We start from the raw sequence: 8,846 nt of genomic DNA, 5'->3' as shown, positions 1-8,846 counted from the left end.
ACACAGGATTTACTGAAATCATTATAACGATGAACAGTGCGTGAGTGAAGACGTTGCCCTTGCTGTGTGGCTCGCCCTCTTCACAGCTTTGGTTAGCTCTGTCTGTGCATCTGTCCTCATTCTCAGGTAGGCGTCTGTCCCTTTGTGCACAGCTCACCTGTCACTCGCTACCCCGGCTCTCCTCTCCCCCTGCAGGACTCAAGTCTCAACCTCTGTGAAACTTCCGTTGAGGTTCCAGATGTGAAAGTATCAGGGATCAGAACATGGTGTCACAAGTATGTGTCTTTGGGAGGCTGAGGACTTTGAAGTAAGAGTTGGAAGAGGACTCAGACACGTCAGCTCTGTAACCAGGCCTTACCCACTTATCTCCTGATCCCCTTCCTCCCTCAAAGCTATTCTTGTAAACCAGAAGTCATCTTCTTAAAGGTGAGTGACACAGAGTAAAACTTCTGTCACCAAAACAATCCATCAAACCTGGAGGAGCATTTGGCCTTCTACCACCTTTTCTATGTCCGCGCTGCTCACAGAGAGGTTCCGCGTCCTCACGTCTGTGAAAGGGTCATCTTGGAGGCTTCTGATCTGTAACAGAGGGAGGACGCTCTCCACGGAGGGAGAAGGAGAACCGGAAAGGGAGGGAGCGCGAGGCCGTCCTCCCTTGATGGACTGCCATCGTCAGCCCCTCTGCCCTGAGGAGTCCACAGGGCAGCCCATCCCTACTGCAGCATTAAGACAGCATCAGGACTTACCTGCCGTTGGTTCTGTTTCTGCTGTTGCAAATGTCTTGTGAGTCTTTTTTAACTTTTGGAGCAAATCATTAACACAGAATTAGACATTCCGGTATGTTGCTGTGTACATATGACCTTGTTTTCATTACTCTTGTCCCGTATTGCACTCCTGTCTACTACCTCCCTTATTCCCAGATTGCCTTCCCCACATCAAGAAATCAATCCCCTAGATTGTTTTCTTCTTCTTTTTCTTCCTCCCTCTTTTCTCTCTCAGTCTTTCCTCCCCTAAATTGCTCAAAGGAGAATAGACATGCGATATGTAAGCTTGTGAAATGACTTGTTTTGTTAATACTGTGGTGTCCAGCTCAATCTTTTTGCCTGACATTACACTGTTCTTCATGTCTAAAATACATGTGGTAGATTTTCTTATCTATTCTGGCTATGGTCTCTTCAGTTCATTCATTTTTCTGTGCAGAATATTTTATTTTGACCCAGTCCCATTTGTTTGAATCTTGACATGATTTTCTGAGTCATCGGGTCCCATTCAGGGAGGCTTTTCATGTGTCCGTGGCTTCATGTATTTCTTCTGTACTTTCCCTCAACAATTCAAAGTGTTCAGATCTGCCCCCCACCTCCCTCTGTAATCTTTGATCTGTTTTGCTTTGATCACAGGGAAATTGATAGGAATCTATTTTCAATCTCTAGACATCCAGTATTTCCAGCCTCGTTTACTAAAGAAGCTGTGAGTTTTTCATCCTTCACTTTCGTTCCCTCTCTCAGGATCAGATGGCTACAGCTGCCTGCACTGGTGCCTGTGGTTCCCATTCTGAACCACCGACATGCACGACTGTTCTGACTGAATACAGCAGAGTTTTGCTTCTCTGGTTTCTCAGTGTAATTAGAGATCAGCTAGGGTGACTCCCCCAGTGTTGCTCATTTGGCTCAGCCAAGCTGGAGGTTTCCCAGGTCTTTGGTGCTTCCGTATGAATTTATGATTGTTTTTTCTACTTTTGTGGAGAATTTTGTTGATATTGTCATAGGGATCACAATGAATTCCAGATCATTTAGGTAAGATAGCCACTTTATTGATGTGATTTCTATCTACCCGTGAACTAATGTCTTTTCAGATAGGAGAATCATATTAAATTCTTTCCATAGTTATGTTTTTAGAGGTCTGAATCTTTCCCAGTTGGGTCACTCCCTAAGTACTTTTCTTTGTATTTTGAAGCTGTTGTGAATAGCACTGTTTTCTGAATTCCTTCAGCAGCAGGATCACTGTTGGTGTAGAAGAAAGCTATGGATGATTGTGTTTTGCATTTACATCCTACAATTTTCCTGAATTTATTTTCATCAGATCTCAAGGTCTTCTGCTGGAACTTTAGTGTCTTCTGTATAAAGGGTTCTAGGTCTGGTAGGCAGGGATAATCTGTCCTCTTCCTTTCCTGCCTGTAGCCTTCTTATTTCTTTCCTTTCCCTAATTATCCTGGTGAAGTTCCAGTCCTAGTCTCACAGTGGCATTGGGAGAGGGCACCTTGTCTCCTACCCGACATCAGAGGAACCGATTTCAGTCGTCCCCGTGTTGTGAGATGTGAGCTTTGCTCAATTTAAGGAGAAGTTCTTCTGTCCTCTTTTACTTCAGGTTATTTTTTCTCATTAAGAGATGTTAAAGTTTGTGAAGGCTTTTTTATGTCTATAAGGAAGATTGTGTGGCTTCAGACCTTGCTTCTCTGTATGTGATGTAACGTATTTATTCATTCCGTGTGCTGAACCATTCCTACATCATTGTGATGAAAACACCTTGGTCAGACTGCATCATCTTTTCAGTGTGTTGGGCAGTCTGTTATTTAACTTCCAGGTGTTTGTAAAATTTCTGTGGTTTCTTTTGCTTTTATTCTAATTTCAGTGCACAATGTTCTGCTAATAACAATGAGATGACTTTGATTCTTTCGCATTTATTTGAGTAGGCTTTATGAAGCTGTATGTGTTTTATTGTGGAGAAGCTCCATGCACCCTGACAGTAATGTGTATTCTGCTGTGGTGCTGTGGAGCACTGTCCATATGACTGTAGAGTCCACTTGTTCCAATGTGTGTGTCAGCTCTGACGCATCTCTTTACAGTTTTTCAGTTGATCCATTTGTGAAAGTGGAGCACTGAGTCTGCCACTGTGGCTCTGTTTATTTTTCTTTCTTTTATGTCCAGTTGTGTTTGCATGTTTGTTTCTTTGACGAAGTTTGGTGCACCAATGTTTATATACGTATATAAGTATAAAAACAATTCCATTATTTTCTGTTATCCATTATTATCATATTTAATTTGCAAGCAAAATGAGTTGTTTCTATTTTGCTGTGGTGTATTATGATCTTCTACAAATGGTATTTATACTATATAGCATTGTGATCTGGCACACAAAACTCCATGACAGTATCTTAAATTATTTCACACAAATAACTTTCATTATATGAGCTGTGTGGTGATGTAAGAAAATAATTAAGCAATTGCAAATATAGCTTAAATGTTTCTGAATGCCATTGGAAATATATTATGCTTATTTAATAACATGATATAAGTGCTTTCTAGTCTGTGTCATAAAGGAAATAAGTTACTCTTGGGGCCAGGGATTTAGCTCAGTGGTTCTGCCACCTGCCTCGGAAGTGCAAGGACTCAAGTTCGATCCCCGGTACAAAAAAAAAAAGTTACTCTCAATTTAATTCAAATTTAACTGTTGACTTAAATGTTGTCTACAAACTTCTAGATTCAATAGAATTCTTTGCCAACAAATAATGATAGCATAATTTGTCCAAATCATAGAGAAGCATGTAAATGAAAGTAAAGTAATAGAACATCTTATAAAATTGAGTGGAAGAGGAATCCTTAACTATATGAAATTGCTGAGAAAGTACAATGAATGATGGATCCAAACAGCATAGGGAACAGTTTATTTTTATTAAATCTTAATTCTAATTGCAAAGAAAAATAACCAGGAATACCTTCAAGGATTGATTCTAAAAACATACATAACAAAGGAATAAAAAAATAATAATTGTATATAATACTGATGTATGATGTTATAACTGAAAGATTCAGAAATTTGAGTAATATTACACACATTTGAAAGATTTGAATAAACTAATTAATAGTCAAGTTGGTAAAACCTAAACATATTCCAATTTTTTCTTTTTATTGAGTTTATTGGCACATTCTAGGTATACAGTACAGTTACATTCATTATTGGGATCTTCTACCTTTACATGACAGTTCTTGGTTCTCATTTTTTCCCCTTGTCTGTACCCTCCCTTCACACCCTCCTCCCCTCCCCATTTACAAACACTTTAATTCCATTTTTTCATTTTCTCACATTTTTTTTCCTTTTCCCTTATTCCCCTTCCCCTACCATTCCCACTTTCCCTATACCTTTAGCCCTTTTCTTCCCATTTCACATTGTTAATTGTTCCATTAGCCTCTTGAGTACTATTATAGTTTTTCACACCAGAGAAACTATTCAGTATTTACACATGTATGACTTATCTATTTCACTTAAGAGTATATCCTCAAAATGTATCCATTTTCCTATGAATGACTCTAATTTCTCATTCTTTGTGGCTGAGTAGTATTCCATTTTATAGAAAAACCACATCTTCTTTATCCAATTTCCAACTGATGGACAAATGGGCTGTTTCCAAGTTTTAGCTATTACAAACTGTGCCGCTATAAACATAGGTGCACATATGTCACTGTGATATGATTCTTTTCATTCTTTTGGAAAGATACCCAGCAGAGGGATGGCTGGGTCAAATGGAACCTCTAGTCCCAGCTCCATATTGATTTCCATAGTGGTTGCACCAGTCTGCACTCCCACCAACAATGGAGAAGTGTTCCTTTCTCCCCACAACCCCGCCAACATTTCTTATTGTGTGATTTCTTGATAGCAGCCATTCTTTGTGGGGTGAGGTGGAATCTCAGTGTTGTTTTCATCTGCATCTCTCTAATGACCAGTGATGTGGAACATTTTTTCATATATTTACTTGCTGCTTTTACTTCTTATTCCAAATTTTTAAAATAGAGATATTAAAGTTAACTTTACACACTCAAAATAACAAATATACTTTTATGAAAACTAACTTAAATTTCAATAAATAATGCCTATAATCATATGCTGGAATTAAAACAATCCACCTAATAGTTTTTTTTAATATTTATATAAAAAGTTTAGCTGGAAAATGAAACAATACATTGTAAAATAACCTAAGCAACAAAGAGAATTTTAAAGTTGCATTTAGAGATTTAATGGACAGAATGTTTTAAAAAATAAGATTCTATTTCTCTACTTCACCTAAACTTATAGAACGCCACATATTCGAAATTTGTTATCCCTCCTTTTTATTTTTGTCTGCAACTTTTCACTACTAAAAATGTAAAACAGAGGAGTCAAACTGCTCCGTACTTTATCACAGCCACACAGACATCAGCAGACGGGCAAAGAAGCTGTGGCTGAAGCTTCTTCTTCTCAGGTCTCAGAGAGCTGTGCTGAGCCGAGGCGAGCAGGTCCACCCCTCACACAGGGCACAGCACGCGGGTCTGTGCTCCGTGACTTCACAGCGTTTCAGGTCCAACTCCTCACACAGTCGGAGTCCTAGCTCTTCCCACATAGTGAGAACGTGCTCGTCAGGCAGATTTCAATTACAAAGAGATTATTAGATGTTAAAGATTTAAGCGAATACAGAAAGAAGCAACAATTACCTGGGATATGACAGAAATATAGATGACAATACAGATATTACTAACCATTTATTTAAAGGAACACGTATAAAATGTCAAAATTAATTTTGCATTTCTCTTCTCTTTAATGATTTTTTACTTTTGCCAAATTGTTCTAACATTAACATAGATCACTCTAATACGATTTAAACTCAAAATTTTTACTTAGTTATGAATTGAAAATGGGGAGTTCCTGGATTCCCCACCCCACCCCGCCTGCTAGCTCTTTGTATCCCAGCCAATTAAATTTACCAAAGAAATTTGCAAAACATGGAGGACTGCTCTTCAAAATTGGTATGCATCAAAATATGTAAGGCATTAGTGTTGGCAAAGTGATGAGCACAGCTGCTTTCTAAAATATCCGAGAAATTCAAGTCTTCTGATAATAATGAGCAGCAGTTACTTTTATCACCCTAAAACTTTTACATCCATCTCCTGATCAGATGGTTATGTAATTATACATCTAGTCCAGTTTAGGGGACTTAGTTGTAACATTTCTGTAAATTCATGAGGATTATTCACTAAAAAGTTTCCAGACCTAGAATACAGATACTTGAATGTTGGATTGGAAAGCAGTTGTTATTAACTACACTGCCCTTACACTCTATGTTATAAACACAATGACCTATGAAAAATGTCCTTTTTTATTATAAAATTTTCTAAAACTGGGGAAAGAGTGAATACAGTGAGAAGGTTTTAAAACTGGCAAGCATATTTTCTTCTTTCGCACATTAGTGGCCCTTGAAATCACATGTATTTAGTCAACTGATTTACATATACTTAATGACATCCAATTACAGTATGAATTTCCAAAATAATGCTCACAGCGCTATCCAAGATCATGATTAGATAAGTAAGGGCAACTTGAGCAGACCACAGTGAAACAATTGCTTTCAGAGAGAGACCAAAATAATTCTCCAAAGGAAGATGAAAAAGCAGTGTAAATGCTTAACTTGACTGTTATTTTAGCTGCCTGCAGCCCACTCTCTTCCACAGGACTCTCAGGGCAGCGCTCTTCACCTCTTTGTTTCTGAGACTGTAAATGAGAGGGTTCAGCATGGGGATCACAATCGTGTAAAACACAGAAGCCACCTGATCCCTGCCCAAGGAGTAGGACGTCTTCGGTTTTAGGTAAGTAAACATCATAGTGCTGTAGAAGATGGTGACTCCGAGGAGGTGGGAGGCACAGGTGGAGAAAGCTTTCTTCTTTCCTGCAGTGGAATTAATTTTGAGGATAGTGGAGAGGATGGACAGATAGGATCCAGATATGATGAGAAGGGACAGCAATAAGTTGGATCCAGCACAAATGAATATAACAACTTCAGTCTCAGAAGTGTCACTGCAGGACAAGGCTAAAATAGGCATTGGATCACAGAAAAAGTGCTGGACAACATGAGAGTTGCAGAACTGCAGTCTGCTTGTGAAAATCGTACCCACAGTGGATTCAACAAAACTAACAGCATAGGAGCCAGCAACCAGGGCACAGCACAGCCTTGTGGACATAATGACTGGATAGTATAGGGGTCGGCAGATAGCTACATAGCGATCATAGGCCATGGAGGAGAGAATGAAACATTCGGCAGAATTATAAAAAAGAACATCTGGGTGAAGCAGCCCAGGAAGGAGATGCTCTTCGTAGACGTCATTAAGTTCTGTAAGGTTTTAGGGGTGATGACACTTGAGTAGCTGAGGTCGAGAAATGACAGGTGAGTGAGGAAAAAGTACATGGGGGTGTGGAGCTGGGGATCCAGGCGGATGGTCAATATCATCACCATGTTCCCCAGCACCGTGATCAGGTAAATCAGGAGGAAGAGCACGGAGAGGACCAGCTTCACCTCTTCTGAGTCCGTCAGCCCCGTGAGGATGAAGTCAGCCACACCGGTAAAGTTCCTTCTACTCATGGTGTCTTGATGTTGAATAGTCAAAGGTGATACTTAGCTTGACTGATGGCAAAAAATTTTCTCCAAATGGTCTACTTGTAGTTAGGCCTACCTATTCTTAGTTTAGCATTTCGATAATTGGACAAAACTTTACTGAACAAGAAGGAAAAAAATTCCATTTTCACTTAGATTTAGGGATAAAGTGACATTTCATATTAATATAATAAGAGTTTATATCTATGGAATTAGCATGAACCTGATAGCATTCTACATGCTTCTCTGCATTAACACACATAATGCACATGTGAATTTTATGCTATAGTTACTAGTATGCAATATTATTAGTTACTAAGAAGGGCAAAGAAAGTAACATCTGAAATCAGAGCAATTACATCTCCACTGTGAAACTCTCCAAGGGCTTTAACTCAGGAGGGTGTGCTCGCGGTGTTTATAACTTGTCTTAGCAAACATGAAAAAGGATATGAAAAATTATGATTAAAAATTAAGTGTATTATTTATTCTCATTTAGTTCCCAATGCCGTTTGACATTAACTACAAGTACATTTCACTTTTTAGGGAACTTAAGTGGGGCACATTAACATGCTGAACAGATCAAAACTGAACGGCTAAAATGACTCCTAAGATGATACTAAGATGCTCTAAGAGATAGGCTGCTGCTCCTACTTCCTCCTCCAGGTACAGTGTGAACACCTGCTTCCTCCTCCACTCAGGTGACCAGACAGGAAGGCAGGCTCTGTCCACAAAGGCCATCTGCCTCCCAGAGGAAAATGCAGGTGTGGACCTACAGCAGGAGGCCAAGGTCGGGTCTCCTTCACAGCTGGGTGGAAGGCAGCTGGCCCTGAGCTGGACTTAGAAGCCCTTGCACCGGAGCCCGGGAGACGGAGACCAGGGGCTGTGAGAGGCTGGCTACGAGTACGTGCTTTCCTTTCAATAAAATAATCAAAATAAAAATTCAATCAAAATAAATGTTCTCCCAGTTTTGGGAAGGGGAGAGAGACAATTCTGCAACTCCAGTTCCAGTGTGCTTTCCTAACTTGATCATTCAAAGTCAAATTTCTTCCACAAAGAGATTTTCAAAATATGCACATTAGTTACAGTCTGTGGTTCCACCATCTTTATATTCACAATTTTTAAATACTGTACTAATATTGCTTATGATGTTTTACATGAACATATTTGCATATTCTCCTGATAAAATTCCTATTTCATTTTATGACTTAAAACTCTCCAATTTTAAAAGTGATACTTACTGTGAAAATAAATGCAATATTATCCACCCAGAAATTTTGAAGCGTCAAGTTTTTTACAGAAATAATATAACAATATAAGAAGCTGACACTTTCTGTGATATTTGCTTTCCCTGATATGTTACTTTGATGTTTTTGTCCATTCTTTCTCAACTATCAGGCAAATTAAATCACTCTAGAAATTTTCTCCCCATCTTGATCAAATGGATGCGTTACCG

This window comes from Fukomys damarensis, unplaced genomic scaffold, assembly GCF_012274545.1.
Source record: "Fukomys damarensis isolate Sample0158 unplaced genomic scaffold, DMR_v1.0_HiC HiC_scaffold_27, whole genome shotgun sequence".
Lineage (NCBI taxonomy): Eukaryota > Metazoa > Chordata > Mammalia > Rodentia > Bathyergidae > Fukomys > Fukomys damarensis.
The sequence above is the reverse complement of the archived record's forward strand: the minus strand, read 5'-3'. Positions refer to the sequence as shown.